We start from the raw sequence: 26,807 nt of genomic DNA, 5'->3' as shown, positions 1-26,807 counted from the left end.
CTACAATACTTATGATCCAGTACCTAAAGAGAAGTGGCAAAAATAGGATCCTTTCCTTTCATGAATTCAGGTTTTTATACTCTAAATCACTGAGTTTTGAGAAATTTATGAATTTATCTGATGCTGGGATAAGAGATCAAAAAACAGAAAACTAAATAACTGAGGAGAAAAATATGTTTTTTTTTTAAAGAGAAATCACCGTGAGTTTGTTTTATGGAATTAATTTTTTGTCCGTTCGACACATGTGCATTCACATGGCGGTCGAACCATCCATAATTAACTGTATCAAAAAACGTAGTGCCTTCTCTATTGGGTACTACTTCTTCAATACAGTTAATTGGTGTGGGACAAAGAATTTAGTATGTGGTCAAGCTTCTATTTCAAATGCTCTTCGCTCTTTTCACCACCTTAGAACTTTCTTTTGATATGCTATCCGTCTTTCATTTCAACTCTTTAACCCTCACCGATAAAGCCGCAAATTAATTTCATAGAAAAATATGTTTTTGTTAAAATTTTGTCTACACACCTGTCGAATTTTAAGGTTTCTACCCTAAGGTTATCAAAAATTTTTCAGGACGTATCCGAACCGGACAAATCCGGGAAATTGAATTTAAAAACCTCGCCAAATCCGGACATTTGTTTTCAGAATGGACGACAAACATCCGGACAATATTCGGGCAAATTTGGTCAAAACCCGAAAATTACTCAACAGAAATCAAGAAAAAAATTGGAAATTTTGTATTTCATCACATCTTTTCGACTAATTTTCACTCGTATTTAAGACTTAAAAAAACCTTTCATGATTATTTTTACGAAACTTGCCCAAAAAATTTCGTTTTGGAGGCAAAAATAAATTACATTTTTTGTTTGATTTGCCAAATAGAGTGTGAATGAATCCGGGCAAAATCCGGGCAACCGGACTGTTCCCAAATTTTGTTTGGGCAAACCCAGATAAAATCGGGCCATTCGGCAACCTTATTCTACCCTGTTCACATTGATATCACAACAGTATTGGTCTAGCTTGATGGTCTTATCTCGCTAGATAAAAATAATTTGATTTAACTGTGATAAATTTTTAAGTTTCTTAGATCATTTTTAAGGAAATTTTTTTGGGTAATCAATATATATGAAAAGCAATTTCTGTATGTTTGTTTGTTTGTTTGTTTATTTGTTTGTTTGTTTGTTTGTTTGTCCTCTAGAGACTCAGTCGTCTTAAGAGCTAGAGGTCTGAAATTCGGCATGGATGCTCATTAGGACCAGGAAGGATGAAAAATGTTTTCAGATTATCGGATGACCCCTTCTGAAGGGGGTCGTCCGTACAAGACAAATAATGTGTTCGTGATATTGACAGTATTTTTCGTCGGATATTGTTGAAAATTTGCCCACGAGTGTTTTGGAACAGGAGACATCGATTTCAGGTGTCAAATTTTGTGTAGGGGGTCAGCCAAAGGGGTCGTCCATATTAGCTGTTCACTGTTTTTGCGATATTGACATTATTATACATCGTATTCAGATGAAAATTGGCACACGCTAGTTTTGAGGGACGTGCAATCGATTTGAGGTATAAAATATAGTGTAATGGTCCGGCAAAAGGGGTCGTCCATATTAACTTTTCAATATCTTAGTGATATTGACGTTTTTATTAATCGGATTGGGATGAAAATTTGCACATAGGATTTATTAGGGACAAACAATTGATTCCACTTACCCAAATTAAAGTCAAGGGTCGGCTAAAGGGGTCGTCCATATTAACTATTCACTGTAAATGCGATATTGTCGTTATTATACATCGGATTTAGATGAAAATTGCTACACGAGAGTTTTGAGGGACGAGCAATCGAATTCAGGTATTAAATTCAGTGTAAGAGGCCGGCAAAGGGGGTCGTCCATATCAACCTTTGAATATTTTTTCAATATCGTCGTTATTATACATCGGATTGCGATGAAAATTTGCACACGGTAGTTTTCAGGGACAGGAAATCGATATCAGATGTCACATGTTTTGTAAGGGGTCGACGAAAGGGGTCCTCCATACTAATTATTTTTTCACTACTTTGAGTAATATTGACGTTATTTTGCAATGGATTGCTTTGAAAATTTGCACACGGGAATTTTGAGGGAAGGGCAATCGATTTCATATATCAAAGATTGAATAAGAGGCCACCGAAAAGGGTTTCATTTTTTGGCAATAATTGCATTGTTCTGCAAAGATCGAGTCGAAATTTAAACACGAGTTTTTTTTTGGCACGGTTCTTATTTGATTTATAATTTATTAGCAGACGATAGAAAAAGTGATCGTCCAATACTTTTGCTATTATTTTTTAACAATGAATCTGGAAAATGTTTGGCAATCGACTTTCATACAAACTGTTCATGACAAATTCTAAGTTGGAAGTGAAACGGAGTTCGTTTGGGATCAGCTAGTGAAGAATAAAAAAAAGAATCTGTTTTTCTGTTCCATTAAATTCACTCAACGTTTGAATTGCACCCTAGATTAAATTATACACTATTTTTTACCTTTATTTTTAAATCAAAGATGTTCTGATTACGGAATTTAATTTTAATATGAGTTCTAAGTCTGAGAGATTATTTATATTGATCTCATTACTCCTTCAAATAATGCAGAATTCCAAACAGTCAGCAGACAGATTTTTGAACTTTTTGCCAAATTTTAGAAGAAGAATCTTTAATTTGCATCATTAGGTTGTGATCATTCTTTTTAAAATAGCTCAGATCTGAATAAATAGTTTTACTTTCGAATTTTTTCTTTGTTTGCGTGAATGTCATGCTTTGCGATGTTTTTGTTTTACTTTTCGATTAATCAACGTTAAATTTAACTGTCAAAAAAGCTTAACATCCACAATATTATTTTAAAAAAAACATTATGTCGAAATCTATTATGTGTTTGAAGTAAAGTTTAAGAATTTCTTCCATTATTTCATGTGCAGTTTTTTTCAGTTTTTCTGTGTATATCTGTTGATTTTTATAAGTAAAAAGTTGTATTTCCAATATCGATTCCTTTACTAAATTAAAAATTCTTCCTCTATATCAGGGCTGAAAAAAATGCTTTCAAAATCAGAAGATATCTTAAAGGGTGTAAATTCTAACATGAATGTTTGTGAAAGGTAATAAATTGAAATTTATCAAGATTCAAAATTTGGAAATTATTCAAACTAGAGTTCAACCTGATTTTTGATTCAAAGATACTGTGAAGTTCTTAATCCCCGATTAAGCTCTGTTTTGATCTTTGTTTGCTTAAAAAATGAGATGTTAAAATTATTGAATTTTTAATGAAAAGCAAATCTCTCAATTACAATGAAGTTATTAGTTAAAATCCGAAAGCTTAACTTTTTTGCATATGTGAAATCAAGAAGACACATGTAGATTACGTAGTTTTCCTTTCTATGATTTTAAATCACGAGCCAACAAATCAACAACATGCTAAACAGATGTAAAAACTCGTGCTCTCAAATTGCAAATGTTTTCGGTTCACCAACCAGAAACTGAAATTCGAGAATTTCACCTGAAGCAAAAACAACTGCGGCTGGCTGGAAACTGATTCCAGTAGAAACCTAAATCGTTTCCATCAAAGTGGCAGTCAAGAAGACCGCATTTCTCGGTAGGATCCTGCTGATGTAGGACCCTCCATAACTGGCGGTGCCAGACGATTTGTTTTGTTTGTATTTGCGGGTACCTTTTTCCGGAGCTTCCCCAGAAACGGATTGCCTGGAACTTCAGACGTTTTTGATTTGAAATTCACCGGTGAAAGTGATTTGCAAATGCTGGAGGAAAGCAGGCAGGCAAGCAAGCAAAGGGGGTACACAAATCGGTCGCGATTTTTTTTTCTACCATCAGAAGGTTCTTCAGCCGAAAATCCTCGGAAAATGGTAGGTACACGAGATTCGACCGGCTTTTCAACCTTTGAGCTCTTTCCACTTCCACTTCTTTGATGGACCAAAAATGGTTCGTCGAAGGATAATCGAATTTTATTGGCTTTCTAGAGGAGCGCTTTCGGTGGAATTGATACGATCGGTGGAATGATTTAATGGGTTTGATCTCGGTTTTATGGCGGATGCCATTTGTTTGCATTTGCTGTGGATTTCCGTGGAATCCGGTAAAGATAAGATGATATGGATGTTGTGTTTTTTCTCCCTCGTTTTGTTGATCGAAAGTGCTTTTGAAGATATTGCTTCATTAGCAATTCGATGGAAAAAGTCGATAGGAGATCCAATTCACTTGATTGATTGAATATTGTGCACATTAAATGCTTATTTTAAACTATTTCTATTTTATATTTCAATCACTAGAATATTGGTGGCCAATCCATGACCCCCGGGCCACATGTGGCCCGCGGCTGTCTCTTTGTGGCCCGCGAAGCTTTTTTCAGAATAATTACATTCCAATCTTAGTTCTATTTGGGAAATGGGGTTTTTGTTGGTTTCTGTACCATTTTGAGATGAAGTTTATAAAAATCTGTATCGAAAAGGCTTCATAGAGAGTGGAAGTGGACCTTTTTGGATGAAATTTTTTAAGTTGTCCAGGCTTGTTTTAGAAATAGTTGAAAAATATAGGAAAATTGAGGGTAAAATAGCTATACATACATTTTCCGAAGCGTGCGGTGGCTCAAACAGCCTCCGTTAGGTTCCTCAGAAAAAAACTACATAAGATAAGTCTCATTTGATTCAAAATTTTGAAGTCCAAACATGCTTTTTCTGAACTATTTGAAATATGTAAGGGAATGGAGGGTGAAACAGCCATAACTACAGTTTACAATCCGTGCGTTGGCTCAAACAGCCATAATTTAATTTCTCGGGAAAAATTACACAAGATGCGTCCCACTTGATTGAAAATTTTTAGGGCTGAACTTGCTTTTTTTCTGAAATAATTGGAAAATGTAAAGGAATTGAGGGTAAAAACAGCGTGCGGTGTCTCAAACAGCCTTCATTGAATTCCTCAGAAAAAATCTCATAAAATAAGTTTCATTTGGTTCAAATTTTTTAAGTCCGTGCATACTTTTTCTGACTATTCCAAAAATGTAAGGGAAAAAGAAAAAATAAATAAATAAAAAATAATGTAAGGGAATTGTAGGTAAAAAAGCCATAAATCCTGTTTTCAATGCGTGCGGTAGATCAAAAAGGCTTAGTTGAATTTCTTGGAAAAAATCACACACAATTCGCCCCGTTTTTATTCAAAGTTTTAAAGTCTGATTTTACTTTTTCTGAACTATTTGAAAAATGTTGGGAAATTGAGAGTGAACAGCCATTACTCCATTTTCCAATCCGTGCGGTGGCTAAAACAGGCTTCGTTGGATTCCTCAAAAACGATCACATAAGATAAGTCTGATTAGGTTCCAAATTTTTTGGTCCAAACATGCTTTTTTTTAAATAATTGAAAAAAGTAGGGGAATGAAGTGTCAAAACAGTCATTACTCCATTTTCCGAAAGTTGTGGTAGCTCAAACAGCCTTCATAGGATTTCTCGGAAAAAAATACAAAAAATACGTTCCATTTCTTTCAAAATTTGGATTGCCGATCATGCTTTTGTCTTGAAAAATTGAAAAATATAGGGGACTGTATGGTAAAAACAGCCATTACTCCATTTCGAAGCGTGCAGTGGCTCAAACAGCTTCCATTCGATTTCTCAGAAAAAGTTTCACAAGATAGGTTTATTTTTGTTCGAAGTTTTTAAGTCGAAATAAGTTTTTAACTGGATTGTTTACAAAATATAGGGGAATTAGAGGTTAAAAAGGCTCTATAATTCCGTTCGTAAGCTCGCGTGGCATCTGAAACTATGGAAATTTTCACTATGGGAAAGTACTTTTTCATGGGTTTGTTTCGACTAAGAGGGAAGATATTGAATTTCTTCGTGGTTTATACACTTTTTTCCCCATTGTGCATCATCTGCAAAGATGAGCGAATTTAAAATTGTGTAAAAATCTGAAGATACCCTGCGATAACTGTTTTATAATGTATCTATTTTCCCGTGATATTAAAGTAAAAATTTCGTTGGTTTCTATGGATGCTGACAAATGAAGTAATGTTTTTGCTCTAAAATGCCTAAAATACTTAACCATGACAAGTAAAAAGTTCAATTTGTTAGCAAATTTGTTTTGATTTTTGCTATTTAACTTTTTGTTAAATTTTACAAAAAAATTTTTTTTTTAAATGTCATATTATTCTTGTGTGAATTTTTCCGAGGAGTCAAACGAAGCCATATTGAGCCACCGCATGCATGAAAACGGGAGTTATGGCTGTTTACCCTCAATTTCCCAAAAAGTTTAAATTAATTCAGATAATTGAGGGCAAAACAGCCATAACTCCAGTTTTCAATCCGTGCGGTGGCTCAAGTTGGCTTCGTTGGGTTCCTTGGAAAAAAAATCACACAAGATGCTTTTCCAGAATTAAAAGAAACATGTAAGGGAATTGAGGGTAAAAACAACCATTACTCCATTTTCCGAAGCGTGCGGTGTCTCAAAAATCCTTCATTGAATTTCTCGTAAAAATCGCATAAGATAAGTTTTATTTGATTCAAGAACATGCTTTTTCTGACTATTTGAAAAATGTAAGGGAATGGAGGGTAAAACACCCATAACTCCTGTTTTCAATACGTGCAGTAGCTCAAAAAGGCTTCCTTGAATTCCTTCGAAAAAATCACACACGATTCGCCCCTTCTTATTCAAAGTTTTAAAGTCTTATTTAATTTTTCTGAACTATTTGAAAAATGTTGGGAAATTGACGGTAAACAGCCATTACTCCATTTTCCAATCCGTGTGGTGGCTCAAACAGGCTTCCTCGAAAACAATCACATAAGATAAGTCTTATTTGGCTCCAAATTTTTTAGTTCAAACATGCTTTTTTTTTCAAATAATTGAAAAAGCAAGGGAAATTGAGGGTCAACAGTCATAACTCAATTTTCTGATACGTGCGGTGGATCAAACAGCCTTCATTGAATTTCCCGGGAAAAATTAAACATGAGTCGTCCCATTTGGATCAAAATTATTAAGTCCAAACATGCTTTTTCCTTAATTAATTGAAAAATGTAGGGGAACTAGGGAATTTATGGTAAAAACAGTAATAACTCCATTTTCCGAAAGTAGCGGTAGCTCAAACAGCCTTCATTGAATTTATCGGAAATAATCACACAAGATACGTCCCATTTGGTTCAAAATTTGGAAGGCAAACCATGCTTTTTTCTGAAATAGTTGAATAATATAGGGAAATGGAGGGTAAAAACAGCCACAACTCCATTTTTTGAAGCGTGCGGTCGCTCACACAACCTCCATACGATTTCTCAGAAAAAGTTTCACAAGATAGGTTTGTTTTTGTTCAAAGTTTTTAAGTCTAAATAAGTTCTTTACTGGATTTACTGGAATATGGGGGAATTAGGGGTTAAAAAGGCACTATAACTCCATTCGTAAGCTTGTGCGGCATCTGAAACTAAATCCAATCGCTTCTCTGGAAATATCCACTATAGGAAAATACTTTTTCATAGGTTTGTTTTGACTAAGAGAGAAGATATTGAATTTCTTGGCGGTTTATATACTATTTTCCCCATTGTGCGATGCTATCTAACAGTTTTTGCAGCTTATTTGTGACTTTTCACATAGATTTTCACTACTTTCTTTTTCAAATATTATTTTTGAAATGCTATTAACATTTAATGCGTATTGATGTGCCATGTGATAATATCAGGTGAAAAATAACAAAGTTTTGTGGATCTCAAATATATTTTTTTACGAGGAAATCGTATATCAAAAACCTCTTAAAATTTTTAAATCTGTTTGGATAGTGTGATATTTTGAAAAAAAAAATCTTTGGATATTTCTTCGGTCACTGTTTGGAAATTCGAATCTATAGTACGCGTTTGGTTTGAAACTGCATTTTGAATTGCTTAAGTTAGTGCAGTTTTTAAACTATTAATGATGGAGGTCTAGTTAAATTTTTAATTAATTATTTTAAAATAAGGGTCTGAACAACGCAGTTTGCAAAAGAATAACCGATCATTAATTTTTTGTGCACCGTTACCGATTAAATTACGACATATGAAATCGGCATTCGTGAAGCAGTAATTAATTTATTAAATTATCATTGAAAATCAGTTATTCATTTATTGGCTCTGCATATAAAAAAAATATGATGTGGTCCACCAACCTATCCCATCTCCGCCTGTTGATATTGTTTGCCACCAGAATGTTTTCGAAAAATTTAATCTCATTTATTTATTTTTTGAAAAAAAAATTTATGATGAGGTATATCAATTTACTGATTCAGAAAGATTTTTTTTTGTTTTTGATAGGAGTTTAACTGTAGGTCATTCTTCCTCGATTTCAGAAAGATGAAAATTTGATTTTGTTTTAAAATGGAAATATTTAAGGGATTTGAATTTCGTATTCTGTTTCAAATGTTTTTAGCGCAAAAAAGAAAAGTGAAATCGGTATCGAATTTTGAAAAGGGCGTACACGCCAAGACCTTTGTTTCGAGAAAAACGCATTCTAAGTTTCAGAAAATAAAATCAATTTCATATTTAGCTGCCTACAATCATTTTCCCAAAAAAGACGCTAAAACCCTTTCAAATAGATTTAATTTCATCACCCGATCGATAAATATAGCTTTTCTGTACTAATTACTTAAAAAAATTAAAAAATACAACTGTGGGTCCTTTTACCACAAACTGTGCTTTCTCATTTTGTTTCTTCGCCAAATTGGAGCGCCCTTTTGAATTGCAGAATGACTGTTCGCCTTTTGGATCACTCATTAAAGAAGCAATATTTAAGCAAATTTCGGCTTGAAATCGGCTCCAAATGATCACATTAACACATTAGCACATTCAAAGATCTTATAAATGCTGATTTGTGCTTTTCCTCGTCCTGGGAAAACAAATTTTAAAAACTTCAATGCCCTTTTTCCATCTCGAAATAACTATTGGCCCCTTTTGTTCGCGACGAAATTTTGAGGGGAAATGGGCGAATGAACTGTGGGATTACACACTCATAAAAAAGCTATTCGCCTTATTTAAAAAATTAAATTTAACTTCACTAAAATAAGAAAAATTAAAAGTAGATCATATTTTCGGATGTAAAATAAAGAGTTTAACGCATTTATGTGTTTATCTGGATTTGTTTACAGTTGGCGCATTCGCCGTATTCAAAATTCGATACCGAAATATGTTTTCAATTTTAGTTTCTAACTTATGTACCTGTAATATAAAAAGATATGGATGTTTTTTTATTCACCAACACAAACGACAAATTTATATGACCTCCAGTGTTACGGGAGTTCCATCAATCGAGCTAAGACTGAAAATTTAAATGACAGTCTGACAAAAGCTTTCTTACGAAAAAAAATTGGTTTGAATTATGAAGAATCGTTTAGTATCATTTACTAAAAATCGATCATTTTGTCACTCATACTCTTTTGGCTCCGAAGGCCGGTTGAATTCCTTTCCACGTTTTCCATTAAAGGAAACACTGTAGCATAACTATCAATGCAGTGAAGATAAAGATAAAGTAGATGATCAACGAGGGGCTTCTAAAATTAAAAAAATGCAGATGACACATTCCACCGTGTGGTGAAATCGCTTTTCCGGACTTTTGTCAACTAATGTACTTAAAAATGAAAAAAATGGAGGCAAACGGTACGCCAGCGGCTTTGGCGTAGTGGTTTGAGTTCAAGTCATCTACGCCAAAGTTCATGAGATTGAATCCCAGTCATGGCATACATAGTATACTTTCTGTTGTCTTGTGGTTTTAGCATTTGTAAGGTGCTAGCCATCATTACTTCAAAAGATGTGCGCTTAATGTTAAGGAAAAAGATCTTTTCAAAGAAACATGAAGTTTCACTGAGATCCTATGTGTGTGTGTTTGTTTTTTTTTTAATTGAATTTCCTTCAAAATGAATATAATTCGATCATTAGAAAGTTTAAATTGTTTGTGTTGTGTTTGATAACTTAAGTGACGTTAATAATGACGCTATAATTGACCATTTTTTACTTCAGTTCTTACCAATTCAATTTCCTGTTCTTTCTGTGAAAAAGGGATATAGTGCCTTCAAATAAGTTTTAGAGAAAACAGTAACCCACATTTTGATGTTCAAAGTTTCTCGGTTGAACAACAACGAAAGATATTCCTCTTTAAAGTTGTGACGGGTATTCACTCAGTTAAAACAGATCAAGGTAGTGTACTGAATTAACGTCACGAAATTATACTTATTCTGAAAAATTCTGTAGAGCCTTTAAATTTTATGTCCACTTTAAAAAGTGGTTTTATGTTATTCTGACTTGTACAATCATAAATTTTCAGTATCTTTTCTTTACTTTTTCTTATTTTGACTGGCACTTGAATAGCAACATATTGAGGAATCAAACGTTAAAATGCCAATTTCTCACAGTCGTTATTTGAAGATTCACAATAAAAAGGATTTTTTCAATTTGTTTGTTTTTTTTTTGTTTGAAAATAATGAAAAAATTGAAAAAAAAAAAAACAATCAAATTATGTCAAAAATCCGACCATCTGAAAGGTCAAAACAGCTTTCAGAGCATCCCTTTAAAAATTGTCAAAAAACCTACTTTTGTGACGTGCATTCACTGATTCGCGCTGATGTAACTCAGCTGGATTCCAACCGATTTCAATAAAACTTAGTGATTGAGAATCTTCTCTTCATTTTAAAAATGTTTCATATTTTTTATTGTTTTACAATCTTAATATAATTTCGTAAAATAAAATAGTTTTCTTTTTTTTTGTGACGAGAATTCATTCATCTGCGGATGACTTTGTTCACTTTAAGATATAAAAAAAATCTTTCTGCCACGCAATGAAGCTGTTGATTTTCAAAACGTATTTAAAAAATTCAAAAAAAAATCAATCCAAATATTATAATCAAAATTTTCTTTTAAAGTTGTCAACAGTTATGCTTATTCGAACAAAAAAAAATCACTTTTTTTGTTGGTTTTGAATTATCAAAGTTATTGACAAGCTTTAGATTTTTTGATACACTTACGGATACAAATCACTTGAATGTTAGTACAAGTCCTTGAATGTGTTGCTTTCCGTAAAATTCCAATTCGATCACTGAAATAATGAATATATTGTTTTACAAAGTTCTTGTTTCAATCAAAAAATGGTATTGGAAAAATTGTTTTTTTTTTTGGAATTTACAGTGAGTGGAAATAAAAACTTATTCAAAAAGATTTGGTTTACAACTTGATTTGAAAACAACAGAACTTGTTTTTTAGTTTGAACATGCTGCTATCAATAAGATTCTTTTTATTGTTTAATTTTTTAATAAACAATCAGAAGAAGAAGTTCTTCGTTTCATTAATTGAACGCAATTTTATCGTTTCTTATAAATACTTCAAAATTAACTTGCCTTGTTACCCAGTTTTATCTGGACTTGCCCGGATATTTGCCCCGTTGCTCTGATTACATAGAAAAAGACCCAAATTTTTCTCGGGTATATTCACTTTATATTCAACACCTAACAAAAAACTCAAGATATTATAATTTCTTTTATTTTGACGTCCAGAAATAGTTTTTTTTGTTTTAGCAAGTTTCAACTAAATAATTATGAACGGTATTTTGGATGTGATGTGTTTTGACAGAAAAATTGAAAAATTTATTCAACTGTTTTCTGTGAAGTGATTTTTTCAACAGTTCCGTGGTTTTGTCCAAATAAGCCCGAAATCTGCCTGATTTTGTAATGAAATCATATTACGCGCATATGAGAGGGATCCAATCCAACTTATATGGGCTTTTTCCCCTCCAATAAAGAATAAAGAATAAAGAATAAAGAATATGCTCATATTTTTTAAGATTTTAAGATAAAACTGCCTGATTTTGCTGGCCCAGACATTAACAAAAAAAAATCTGGCTTCCCTAATCAAATATATCAAAACGGTGAACGGCAATTCAATAATTTATTCTGAATCATTTATGGCCATAATTTTCAACAGGCAGGCAAGATTTGAGATATGAGATTTGTCAGCAGGCCAAACGACAAAATTTTGTTCGATATTAAAAGAAAACAAAAATAAATAAAATTTGGAAAATCCCATAAAAGAAGACAAAAAAAAAGTAAAATTTGGAAAATCTATCAAAAAAATATCTGCATATGCCTGTGTTACCTTTAGTCAAAACTCATTTCAACTAACTAACTAATTTTTGTTACTCACTTGTTTTGGATTCAAATTTCGTACGTACAACATACAGATTTTTAAGAATAGGCAATGTTTTTTTCACATTCTGTGTCATTTAATTAAGAATTATTCAAAATGGTTTTAAGTGTTGCTTAAAATCCACGGCTCTTGTTTAAATCTATATCAATTTTACTTAACTGTAAATTCAATTCAATTTTTAATTATCTATATTCTCAAATAGAGCACACCTTGTCAATATTTAACTGATAGAATTTAGTTAAAAAGCTTGTAGTTTAATAATTCTTCTGGTTATGTTAAACTTTCATTTGTATAAAATTTGATGATAATCACTGGAGTTTCGTTCGAATTGTAATAGATTTTAATTGAGTTTTCTTAAATCTTTCCGTGTTTATGATCAAGTCGATATGTCAAATGCCACTTTCTATTCATGAACATCAGTTAAAAATATTTCGGTTAAGTCGTATTTGCATTGATATTGTAAAAGACTTTCCCTTATTGAAAGTAAGAGGAAAAAAAATTAAATGCAAAGATTCATCTCATTAATTCAAAGTTCCTTTGTGTATTAAGTTTGATAAAAAAAATGATAGAAAACTATTTCGTTTGTGGCATGGCCGTAGAAATGGGAGGGGGTGGGTTGGGGGTGAAGTTGAACCCCTTTCTATCACGGTCTAAAAAAAGCAAGCGAGGTTCTTCTATAATCAAAATTAAATTTTTAATCAAATTTGTGTGATTGAGTAAGGTTATTCAAAGGTAATAAGTAATATTGAATTAAAATTTAAGCCAATATCTCAAAATCTAATCCACGGTTCGGAATTCTGCTACAGTTTTTTTTTTCGATTTTTTGCTAGTATTTTTTTTTCGAAATATTACATTATAAATAAAATATTTTTACTTGCTTCGGAGGTTTTGGCTCCAAATTTTGAAAAAGAAATAATTTTTAACAGAAATTGAATTTCTGTTCTTTTTTTTCGGATTCTGTTTCCAGTTTGGGATTCTTGATTTTCAGTTCGAATCAGCATAAGAAAAAAAAAAATAAATAATGTTCTGGAATCCTGGTTCAAATATTGTTTGGCATTTCATTCAAAATTTGATTAATGATTTCCGGATCTCAATTTTTTTTTCAATACGAATTTCCGAAAATAAAAAAAAAGAAAACTAGAAATCATCCTGAACTTTATTGTTATGAAAAATATCAAATTAACAGAGCTGGCGATGAAGATTTTAAACTAAAAATCAAATTAATCATTTGAAATTAATTTTTTTTTATTGGATTTACAAGTCAGGTAAAAAAAACCATTTAACAATGAATTCCGATTCAAACCAAAAACACAAGAATTTAAATTTATGATTCATCATTGAGGGTCCTGAGACAATTTTCTCTTCCCGGCTCATATTTAAAAAATTCTGTCCTGCAATTTTGATTCAAAAATCGAATTTTTTGTGCATCTCAGAGAGCGTATTGAAATTCGCAAACCAAATCAAAATACAAATTTCGAATTCAGACTTAAAATTCAGATTCAAAAATTTTATTCAAAATTCAGATTCAGCTCAGAAATGAGTTGAGTTTAAAAATTATCATGATGACTATTTCGTTAAGAAATTCAAATAGCAGGAGATCATATTTAGACTTACAGTTTTGATTTTCGGGTAAACCAAATTCCAAATATCAAATTTTGAAAAACAGTCAGTTTTTTAACAAAATTTAGCTGAAAATCATTGATATATTCTCGTTTATGTGCAAGTTTTGTAAAATGAAAGATTTGATTCTCTATGTTTCAAAACTATTCACAATTTTTTTATGAAATAAATTTAAATGAACAGTATTTGCGGTTAAATTCATGTAAAAAAATCTGCAGGGAATGCTTTATTTTTTTGGTGGATTAAGTTTTTCTATTCCAATTTTTTCCAAATCTCGAACTAAAATCTTGAATTTGGATCGAGTTGCAAGAATAAAATTTGCACCGTAAAATTATAATGTTTTCAATTTTTGGAAATTGGATTATTTAACAATTTTCAACGATTAAAAAAGTCATTAAATTTACCCAAGTATTGGGTAGATTTATCTTACTTGATAGAAGCATCAATTTTTTTCAAAGCAGTTTAAGGTTTTTTTTTAATTATTGTTTGCTTAAATCATACAACCTAAATCTCCCAGATTCTTGAACAAATTCAAAGATTTTAATCAACCATGAAATAAATACCCCTTTTTTGTAACTGAGTGTTTCATTCTACTTGTCTTACTTTCTAGATTTAAGTAATTTTTTTTTATAAATGATTTCGGACTTCTCAGGCCGTAAAAAGACAGGCATAGGTTATGATTTGGCCACGCATGCACTCACACCACACATTCAAAATCTTATTTGTTTTCTTATCGAACATTACAATGAATGTATGAATAATTTGTAGCAAAATACTGTAGCAAAATGCTGATCTAGGGACTACGCAAAAATTGGGTGGCCTAAACAGACGTCAAATTTTGTATCTCCGCAAATTTTTCGAAGATTTTCTATTTTGTCTCAAAAGTTTTCAAGAATATTAAAAAAAAAAACAGCTTTCGAATTTGTAGACAGATCACTTAGAGGAGGGCTGTTTATCCGAAGACGATTGGATTTGAATGGTTTATCTTGGACCGGGAAAAGTGACCAATTATATCAAGCGAAACTTACAACTCTACCTTTCATAGCATTTGCTAAGGATTTTTCAGCTAAGTATTCTTTTACTCTTATTGTTTTCGTTCTTCTAAACTTCTAAATCGACTTTTTCGATAAAAATATTTCAATTCTATAATGCTTCTAACTAATGATGTTACCGGAATTGATTATTCAATCGAAGAAATATTTCTTTTCAGATTAATAACAAAAATAATTGATCCAATGCGTGTTGTGATATTTTCTTATACATTCCATCTAAACCAGAAATCTAGTATGAGGCCAAGATCAGAGGAGCATTAAGAAATTAATAAAACGACTATAATGTCAATTCAGCTTCTATTAAACAATGATTCTATCATTTAAGGAAAGGTATTGGTATATTGAGGTATATTGAGTGTAAATATTGCGATAAATGGCTGATAACTAGATGTGTTGAAAAGTATCATGAAAAACGAAACAATTAAAAAAATGTGGTTATAAGTTAGGATTGTACTTGTACCAGTGTAGGTTTTTTCATCAAACAACATTTCCAGCAATACAATTTCAAAAACTAAATCACACTTGTCAAAAGTGTTTCCTGATTATATCCTTCCATCCCTACTCCAAAACAAAATTGTTTGTTAGGATGCAGAGGTGACCTCGGTCCTAAAGCGCAAAGTTATATCTTTCATCCTTTTCTATATTTTTCCTAACTATCAATTGACTACTAGGACAAGGCCGGCGCCGTTATTGATGTTCAAAGAGAGAGCATCAGTTTTGTATAGTGAGAATAAGCTACTAATCCCAAGCACCATTCTTTTGACCTTGGTACAAAATTGATGGCCTCAGTCAATCACGGAGTAGCAACCATTGGCGATGTGGAACTTGTTCTACTGAACCACGCCTGTTATCATGGTTTTCGAAATTCATTTTGTAAAGAAAAATGAGAGTTCAACGATTAAATCATTATTTAACAATTATAAATATCTGTTTCAGACATTTATTGTTAATAGATATTGGAGCATTTCGGGTTCAATGATTCAGGTGGATGTGAGTAGTCAATCAAGCTGAGCTAAGCTAAATACTGTAGCAAAATGCTGATCTAAATTTGTAAAATATTATGAAATCTCAAAAAAAAATTTAAAACAGAAGTGACAGAAGGTATAATTTAATTTTCGAAAATTTTTGCTGAAATTAAAAATGTCCAGCATAAAATCGTTGATGGACGTTCAATTCAGAGGGGCAATATTTAAACTAAGAATAAATTACTTTCGATACTTCACTATTTTTTCAATTCGATTGAAAGCTGAATAATGCTAATTGACTAATCTTCAGTGAAATTAAAAAAGCCTTATTTTTCATTGAATGTCTCTTATTTTATGTAAAACATAAAGATTTCTATGCACGTTACTTCACGCATTTTTTTGTACATTAATAAACAATTTCCTTGATCTAGTAAATAAACTCGTTTTACATTCATTCCCATTTCTGATCTCTTGCAGATAGCGTGCCTGCAGCTGTTGTGGTCGCGGGGAGAAAAATTGGCCCAACAAAAAGTCGAGCAACAACTTTTTTCCAACATCCTACCCAAAAAGGTAACAAAAAAAAGCACGATAGTAACCTCAAAATTCTGTTTATCAAAGCACCACACCACACTCTCTGGAGCCACTACTACTCTGATTGAACGAGGCGGAAATATATGAGAAAAAAGTGAGCCCCCCCAGAAACCGCCTCATGCCAAAGGCTAGGCCTGGTACAGGATATTGAATATTTAAATTCAGTACCGTGAAATTGAAAGTGAACCGAATTGAGGTCCCGCCGAAGTTGTTTCTTTGCTCTTTTAAGTCTGGTTCAGACTTAAAACGAGGTATATGGATAAAAACCCAGCTACACGGATCGAAAGTAGCAGAGGAATTTAATAAGTGGCCGTGATTTTTTCGTCATCATAAACCGTGCCGAAGGATTTTTGCCTTTGCCCTACTGAAATCTTGTTGACTTGGTGAACGAGAAAAAAAGTTTCGTATCAGAAAGTGAACTTCGTTCGGAGGTTATTCGACACAGAGAAGGTCTAGAAGAAGCTACTTTTATGTAAATAAATACCAAATTTATGCTAATTTGATGTAAGATTGAGACTAACAGACAAGAAATATACTGTTGATTTGGGTAGGCTCGAATGCTGCCTGAAGGCAGCATGCAATGAATCGAAATGAACAAGCTGTGATTTGCTAAAGGTGGGTTCAAGCATTTTTGTGATTTTATTAGATGAAAGATTTTCCTGAAACAACAATTTTATTACCATGGAATTTTTGCCTAAGATTTTCTATCAATCAGAAAGCTATATACGTCTTACCCACGTCTGCTATGAAATTTTCTCTTTTCTAGAAATTCTGTATTTTGAGTTAAAAATCATAAGTAAATACGATACTTTTCGTATTCAACTTAAATGTTATAGTTAACAAGACACTCTTTCGGAAAAATTTCAATTCAAAAAAAGATCAAAATCAAAAATGTTCAGTCATCAATGGTTCCACAAAGATTGTCACCAGCAATCAGGAACAATTTGCTATCGAATAAATAACTGTCGAAGCGCTTAGAGTTAATATTGTCCTGGCAGAATGTGTCATATCCCGTCGATTTTCTTTTTTGTCAACGTCTCGTCGCGATGCTACCAATAACGTCCTTTCTAGCTTAGAGTAGAAAGATTTTTTTTCTACCATTCAATCCTCCCCGTCGAGGATATCCTTTGGCAAATATGACAGAGCCAATCCATCATCGGCAACTTTTTCGAACCAGGTGCTTAGCCAGTAGCTGACTCCAGTATGTTAGCGGATTCTAGCTGGATCCGGTGCAGAATTTTTTCGCTGCCCGACTATATGTGAGCGGATGATGTGATGATAGTATCTGGTGATGTTGATGGTAAATCTATGGAGATAGTGATCGCTGAACCGACTGGCGATATCCTCTTGTCATTGACAGGAGAGCCAGAGCCCATCATTTTGCTATCATAATCCTGCCCTGGACTAGCAGTAAATCTCAGTTGATGTATTTTTTTCCTTGTAGGTTTTACATGCAGAAATATTATACTGTTCAGTAAAACATCGATTTAAAAAAGTATTTAAAATGAAAAAGTCTAGCATTTTTTTTCTCTCGCAAGTGGAACATAATTAAAATGTTTACTTATTCAAAAAGGTTAAGAAAACATTTTTTACAATCCGGTAAGGTACTTTTTTAAACTTCTTTTTCAATAAATTAGGAATGGTATTATAAATGGTAATATAGCGGAGCCTTCCGAGTAAAAAAACATTAAGTGTAAGGTTCGGTTTATGTTTTCGACCGGGAATGATATATAGTAACATTAATTTGACTTTTTCGGTTTTGGATGAAGATCAAACAACGGTGGTTGTTGAAATACCCAACGTTTTGACAAGTTAAGTTGGTCTTTTTCAAGGAAATTTGCTGCCTGTCGTTTGTTAGACTGAAACGAAATCGACAAAAACAACAGACAGCAAATTCCCTTGAAAAAAATTTAAAAAAAAACTGGTCGAAACATCGGATATTGCAAAAACTACTTTTGTTTGATCTACATCTAAGAGCGAAAAAGCCAATTTAAAATTACTATATTAACATTAATTTAATCATACATAGTGCTAGAAATCTATTAAAGGAAAAAAAAACTAAAACTTTGGAATTAAAACGTTTAAAAAAACAGCTAAGTTGGTCCCCTTGAAAAAATATTTCAAAAAATTTCACTCAAATAAAGTTTTATGATTCAAGTTTTCTGTTTTTCCTGTTTATAAATCCAGGAGAATAAGGATTTTTTTTCAATATAACGGCAACCAGCAAGACTGTAGTTTGCTTTACTTGTTCACTTTACTTTGAAAACCCGTGTATGCCCCAAAAAATTTGGAAAATCTTGAATATTCAATAAATAATGCATCATGTTTTATATTATATCAAGTATCATCAATAACTTATATTAAATAAAGAATATATTTTTGGAGTTCCCAGCAAATGAAGTGTTATGTTTAGAATGCGATATATTTTCGCAACAGTAAAAAAAAAATGTTAAGGCTATTACGGCGGCTGGCATAATGTTTTATTAACTAAATCGAGATTTGAACAAATCACAGTACCTAATTATCGATTTTTGAAGGAAGACTTTGCTTGGCAAATTAAACAGAGAAAAACATCTCCCATTCCGATTAAGTTTGAATGTCTTGTACAATATCAAAAACGATACATGAGCCCGTCCATAAACTAGGAGCATTTTCAAGAGACGAAAAAAATTGTGATAAAATTTGATCCTTGATTCAGACTGCCCCGACGCTAGACAAAAATCTAGAAATATTTATCATTTTATTCGTAGTTCATTTCTCAGATTGTAAGTATCAGACAAAGAGGAACCTACAGTTGGTCTACTACCATAGAGTCATTGCATACTTTAAGGCGCAATTTTCTAGTTTCAAGATAAATATCTAGATTATTGTTAGATCATTTAAACAGATTATGACTGATGAACATTAGCTATTGGACAAATATGAGTTATTTCGGGATTACCAATGATCTAGATCAAATCAGAAGAAAAATATATCTTTTTGGATTCTAGAGATCAATCAATCGCATAACATACACTTAAGAAAACTTAAAAAAAAAAAAATTAGGTTATACTATTGCTTTGAAAATATGGCATTATGAATTTTCAACTATATTCTTACTATTGGTATTTTGGAATAAATATTTTTATTATATTTTTTCTATGTGGGAAACATTCTATACTTGAAAAAAATGTGTGATTAAAAAATATCTTTAAATAAAATTTTTTTAAATTTTTCAAACTATGTTCAATAACTCGAAAAATCAAATATTAAAAATAATTGGGACAAGTACATGTTTTTTTTTTCCTATTTTACATATTTTCTGGAATCTAATATATAAAGATGAGTTGGACTATATATGTTTGTTTGTATGCACCTTATAGAAATCCACACCGCTTAACCGATCAGCCTGAAATTTGGTACAGTTATGTATTTGGACTACGGTAAGGTTTTAGTAATAGTTTTGAGCCCCTCCCACCTAGGAAAAGGGACCTTCCCATACAACTTTCGGTTTTATTGATACGAATCAAAAGTCATGGCACCCATTTTGTCATCCGATTTTTTTTTCCTTTGGCGGGGTTGACCGGGCATTAGAAACGACTATCCAGAGTTCACGTGTACTGAAAGCAAATCAATGCTTGCTAAGCATTAAATATTTGAATGGGGAAATTTTGGCGGGTATTTCTATTCCTTCTTCTGTTCAAATCACGTGGTACTGGTACTGGTACGAGGTATTTGATTGGAATAATGAGCCTTAATTGAGGATTGGAAAATACAATTACCCTGTAAGGAATATATTGACTAGAATTGTAGTGGTTTTCACCTACCGCCGTCCAGGGGCTTAGAAAGTCTACAAGGATATACAGTGAACTGAACAGTGAACTGAACAGTGAACTGGCTTCTTCAGCTGCATAACTATTTGGTCTGAATGCTAAAAAAATAATAAACCGATTTTCATAGACTCCAACTTTTAAAAACCAACCATTTTGACCAATTAATAACTTTTGATTCTTTTAGGCCATCAATGTGTTCAATTCTACCATCCAATTTTGAAAAAACCGTTTGATAATGCAAGTTCAAACAAATTATATCAAAGAATTTTAACATTAATCATTCATCAAAATAATTAATGGAATGATTGTGTTCGAGGATAAAAAATTAAAATAGAACTCAAATAAGACCATTTTCATATTATTGAAATGGTGATTTTGGTTCAGAGATGATTTGTTTTTTTTTAAAGAACATACACATATACGATCTCTGTGAAACTTCATGTTTCTTTGAAGAAATCTAATTTTCTTAACTCTAAGGCGTACATCTTTCAAGGATAAGATGGCTAGCATCTTACAAATGCTGAAACCACCGACCCACAGAAAGTGTACTATGTATGCCATGACCGGGATTCGATCTCATGATCTCTGGCTTGGAGGACTTTGAACGCTATCCTCTACGCCACGGTCGGTGGCTCGATAACTTTAAGAAACTTTTAGTGAAACTTTCAACATTTAAGAAAAATTGATCATAAAACAGTGTTAAATTTAAAAAAGCGAAAAAAGCACACACACATAATTGAAAACATGCAAAATGAGTTTTAAACATAGTTCAACAAGGTTCGGAAGTGTTTTTAGAAATTTTTAAGTGAGTAAAACTTAAATGTACCACTGTCCAGGGAGATCAGCCATCTTGAAAAGTAGGATAATCTCCAAAAATATTTTCATTGAATGGAGGATGGAAAAGATAAAAAATTATTTTATCATTTGCAGTTAAAAAATTTAAAGCTAAATCTATTCGAGCTTCTTAGGAAATGGTGGGTAAAAAAAATGGGTTCTCGTGATAGGGAAAGGGAAAGGGAATTATTTTGAAATTCTTTTAAAAACCCTCAAAACTATAAGCTTTCTCTTTAAAAAAATAAATCAATAAACACAGTGAATAATCTCAATTAACTTTCAAAAAACTTACAAAAATTACTTGAGCTTGAGCTTGAGCTTGCTATCAACTACGGTCCACCTGCGGCCCCTCCTGGCCAATGGCATAATGGTTGCACTCCGTGATTGGTTCGAGATAATCAATGTTGTACAATGAACCAAATGAAAGGTGCTGGGAACAAGCATCGCAATCTCACTGTACACTTTTGAGAATCTCCTACTTTAAAATGAACCAATAACGACGCCGGCCAAGTCCATGTAGTCGATAGGAGGAAGGGAAGTGCAGCACATGTGGAGATATGTTGAATGGAGACCGGCTGTACGCCATCCCTCCACAAATCTCCACGCTGATTGTTTTGGGAAAAGGTAGTGCGGCATGGAAAATCGCCTTGGTAGACGATTAAGCCACTTGAGACCTGATGGTCCTAGTCTCCTGAAATTCCTAAGTTTCCTAATGAAACTCCTATATTCTCCTAATGAGGTCAAAGAAAAATTAAAAAAAATTAAAAAATTAAAAAAAAAATAGTATTAACCTGTTTTGAAAGTGTCTAAGACTTGAAAAACATTGAAGAATTTCTCAATGTAGGTATGTATTTAGTTTATTTGTAACTGTTCCTGAATCATGTAAAAAGTTCAATAAATAAACAAAATAGTTGAATACAAGATACGAAAATGGAATTAACACTTTTTGGCGATACGTTACAAACGACTAATATAAAATTATTTTGAATGGCATGAGAGATGAAGCCAAAAATTGTGATTCGCAATAACAATATTTTCCTCTTCCTGACGTTTGTTTTTAATCTTAGCCTTCTGTCCCTCAATAAATAAGACCTCATATAAATATTCACATAAATGCAAGAATTGCAAAATTACTAATTATTTTTTAAACATCTTTTCTTTTCTGAAATCCTTTCTAACATATAATCATTCCTCGCAAAAAAAAAACTATTTTTTATTTCTCGCATTGCGTGATACATATATAATTCTCGATAGTTACTTGGTTACTTTTTATATCTTTCAATTATGTGCAAAATGGTATAATATGATTTAATATTTTTATTAGACTACTTTCTGCAAATTTTACTGGAGGCTTTTGGAAATTAATTTTTACTTTAGGAATGAACCATTCTTTGAATGAAAATTCAAGGCAAAAAATGGAAATACAAGGCAAAAAACGATTATTTTTACCAATGATTTCCTTAAACGACTTCACTCTTGAACAACAAAACAACTAAAGAGTGTTATGTTTTAACAAGTATTAAATTTAATATAATTGCAATTTTTTTTTGTTTATTTGTGTGTGACACTTTACTAGCGTTTTGGATTTCGTGTCAAAATATAATTGTTATGATTTTTGAACTAATAGTAAATCCGCATTATTTATTCTTCAAGACAATATTGTACATCTCAAGATAAGAACATTTGATCTTAAGTTAAGAACAATGAAGAACTATGATGTTTATCATATGACCTTCGATTAGAATTTTGTCTTGAAGCGAAAATTTTCTTGAGTTTCATCTTCAATTAGTCAAAGCTGTGTTAAAAAACAATTGGTACAACACAATACAGCTAAAGAAAATACTAAGATTAAAGTATAAGGAATCGTTCGATAAACCAACAACAATTTGCTTATTTAAACTTTCAAGTTCAATCTTTCGCCAAATTTATAGAAGATCATATTTATTGAACTGAAATCCAACCCTTTTTTGCATTTATATTACAGGTACATATTAGTAAAGAATTTTGGCAACATCACTGTATCATCATCGTCTCATTAATTTATCATATACTTCGTTGGTATTTAAAAAAAAACACTTTTTAAGATTTATAGCTTTGTTGAAATTATTTACTCAACAGATGGCAGTATTAGGTTTGAGGGTTTGAAGCTAGAATAAGTCATTATTGGCGCTCTTTGTATTTTAGTTAAATTTACTTTTTGATGTGCGATGGAAAAAGGACCAAAGCAAAAATAACCAACCAGGAATTCTCCTATCACTTTATATCACCTACATATAGAGGAACAATTACTTCACTTGTAATTTTCAAAAGGATTTGTTATTGAGTACCGATTTATAAGGCAATATTAAACTGCAGAAAAATTTAAATGAGCATTCGAAAATGAAAATTCCTATCCGTTTTTATAATTAATAAATTTTGATGCAAGACAAAATTTAAATGTGTTGATTCAATTAATGAATAGTTTTTCGAACAGTACGCTGGTACACTTGATCAAAAAAAAAACCAACAAATTGGGGGAATATAACAAAGGTACAAAGATAGAAAGTTTAATGAAATGTGATACTTAGCTTTTCGGCGATGAAAACTATCCCATCCGTCTCAGCTGAGAACTGTTGAGACTGGGAACACTAAGTAACGCAAACGGTTAGCTGGAATCAGAACCTTCTTTAAGCGCCATCTCTATTTGTTTTATGCTAGATTTTCCGAAGGGGTTTGACAACAAAGTGTCATCCAAAGACTAAATTTCGAATTTCTAAAACACTTGTTTCTCAAAACTTGCAAACTACTTCACCGAAACTTCACTTCAAACGTAATTACGAACACTTGATTAATTGATTCTATGATAAATCTTAAATTTTGAATCGCTAAAACTCGAATAATATCACTTAACATTTTCTGCGTAAAAAAATGTGTTCGCCGGAAAACAGTGCTACCAGACTCCCTCTCAAAAGACTTACAAAAATTACGTGGCTAAACATGGGCTAAATTTCTCAAAATGATGAATATAAAGCTTCCAATATTTCGAAAAATCAAACGACTCATTTTTATTTAAATTTTTTGTGAACCCGAGCAAAGCCGGGTAAAATAAGCTAGTATTTGATAATCGTAAAACATTCTGATTTCGAGATATAGCGAAAGAATCAAGAATCCCCAGGGATCAAGTATCTTCATTCTCCCTTATTGTTGATAATTAAACCGTTATTATTTAGAAATTTATAATTCATGTTTACCTTAATTGATTAAAAAATTCAACAAAAAAATTTCCTGAATTTTATGCGAACAACATCAAAGCAAATACCGAGAATTATTGAAATTTCAAAGCAACATAAAGAACTTGAAAAAAAACATTAAAAATCAATGTTCATGATTAAAAAAACGGGCAATCTAGAATGCTCACTTCATAATCATAAGTATAAGTATGTATAATATAAATTTTTGTTACCTATTTGATCATTTTTGCAATCATGTTTGATTTGAAAAATCTTTAGTAGCTAAAATTGGTCCAACTGATGTATTCAACTTTTAATTCGGATGTGCTTTTATTGAATTTTTTTTTTCACTGAAGTATATATCCTGAATTCAGCAATTCATGTATCAATTGATAATTCTAAATTTGTTTTAAATTCAAATAGAAATTCAAATTTATTGACATTTTCAAGTCTTGTGTTGTTTTATAAGTATAAGGGTTTTCTTAATTTTGGACACACTGGATCTTTGATGAAACTTCTTAATTATCTGATTTTTTCAATGATAACTAAGTATTTGTTTTGATCATCTAATCTAGACTCTGATTTTATGTTTTCAAATTTATGTTTTTTTTACACTTTGTCTAAAACAATTATTTCAGGATCCAATGTTTTATGCGAAATTGAAAATCCTCATCACATTTGTTGAATTTCCACAAATTACATAAGAACGTTTTTTATGTTCATTTATATGAAATTGAAATAAAAATTTTATATTCAAATCATAATTTGGTGATTTTTTTAATGGCTCTTTTTGTAACTTGTTTCTCCAATCATATAAAAGAATTGCACTCATAATTTTTTTTTTAAATATTGATTTGAAAATATAATTTTAATTTGAGACACTTGAATATGGTTCCGAAAAAAAATCTGTTTTCAGGGTTCGAATCATTATATTGAACTCCTTTATCCGTATCTACAAAAAATTTGAATTATATTTCTAAAGTTTTCTATTGTAATTTTTGTATTCTTAGTCTGAAATTTTTAAGTCTCTTCCCAGTTGTTATGACTTATAAGGGAAATATTTCTCATGCATTTTTTGAAAATATTTTAATATCTTACTTTAAATTTTTCCCATTATAAAATTTTAGTTACTGATAGAATAATCAAATAAATTACGAATCGAAATCGAAAGAGCTCTTATAAGAGTTTTCAATTTCGATTTGTTGTCAAATTTACAAAAATTACTCAGAGACCTACCCCCTCCCCCCCCCCCTCTACCCTAATAATGCCCCGAAGCCTTCCGTTCAAGGTTATCGAAAAAATATTTTGTGTTATAATGAAAAAAATCGAACTTTCTGTGATTTTACCCTAAAATTCTGTGATGGCTTTCTGTGATGGAAATGGCAAAATATTCTAGAAGGTCATGAAAAATTGAGTCGTTTTGTATATTTAACTTGAGAAAAATCATTTGAAATAACCAATAAAAAAATGTTTATCCAAAATAATATAAGAAATCCAAAATATATGTTGACATGAAAAATTTGATTCTGGAGAATTTGTTACAAAATTTGAAAAATCTTTGAATTCTGTGAATATTTCAAAAATTCTGAGTTCCATGATACAGATTCGGTTATGAAATTTTAATCACAACTTTGTGAGATTGAAGATATTTCTGCGATTTCGGCAACCTTGCCCCCGATGGCATAATTCTGCTCTGATCAGAAGAGAAATGTCAGAAAAATGTCAAATCAGATGCCAAGAAATTTAAAACTGCTGATTTGATACCGAGTTATATTAAAATCGAAATTTAGCAAGTTATGTTTAAAATAGCTTTTAAGGAAAACGATGATGCTAAACCTTAAGCTTCCACTCTTTCATCCTCAAATGTTGCCGATTTTATAAAAAAATTGAAAAAAAAACGGTCTTAATCTAAACCTAACCTGGACATTATTCAAAAACATCTCGAAAACCATTCGTTTGATCTAAAAACTTTCTATGGAGAAAAGGAAGGTAATTTTATGATAATTCATGAAAAATTTTGAAAAAAAAAATTATGCGTGTTTTGTAAGAAAAAAAGTTATTTTATTCTTGGTACCTCCCATCGACCGGCGCACACTTTTTTCATTCATGATATTGATCAGTTTTTTATACTTATAATTCGTCTAATCTGTATTTCAGGTGGCTACAACCCCTTCCGTCAAATTCTGCTACTTTTTGGTCCAATACTTTTCCTTTAAAAGAAACTGGGGGCGATTTAGAGGATAAAGCTGTTTCGAAATTAACAAATTTGATAATTTTTGAGCCACTTAGAAGCGTTTTCAGTGGAATTTCGGCTGGCAAAATCTGACAATAACGAAGTAAAACCAACATGAGGTTGGACTTAAAAAATAATCGATACGTATAGATCGTAGGTTGCTAAGGGTACGTACAAGATTACTGTTTTTAGGCATTTAAAAGCAGCAAAAACCAAAGTTTTCGTTTTGAAAATTTTTGTTTTTTTCCACAGGAGCAGATTTTGACAAATCTTTATATTTTATACAAAACAACCAGAAAAAACATACCTTAATATGCTCGGGAC

General features: G+C 31.7%; 1 protein-coding gene across 2 annotated transcripts in view; it reads left to right on the top strand.

Annotated features, from left to right (window-relative positions):
* Positions 1–26,807, top strand: part of LOC129742500 (nyctalopin-like) — a 470,518-nt gene that overhangs the window by 286,051 nt on the left and 157,660 nt on the right. Inside the window, exon 4 of one of the 2 annotated variants that reach the window (XM_055734401.1) lies at positions 16,282–16,374. The exons of the other annotated variant lie outside the window; for it this stretch is intronic. The gene's annotated coding sequence lies outside the window, so the exon portion shown is untranslated. The remainder of the gene's footprint in view (positions 1–16,281; positions 16,375–26,807) is intronic. 2 annotated transcript variants of the gene reach the window in all.

This window comes from Uranotaenia lowii, chromosome 2, assembly GCF_029784155.1.
Source record: "Uranotaenia lowii strain MFRU-FL chromosome 2, ASM2978415v1, whole genome shotgun sequence".
In the NCBI taxonomy this organism is placed as follows: Eukaryota; Metazoa; Arthropoda; class Insecta; order Diptera; family Culicidae; genus Uranotaenia; species Uranotaenia lowii.
Note: the sequence above shows the minus strand (reverse complement) of the source record. Positions and strands in the feature narration are given on the sequence as shown.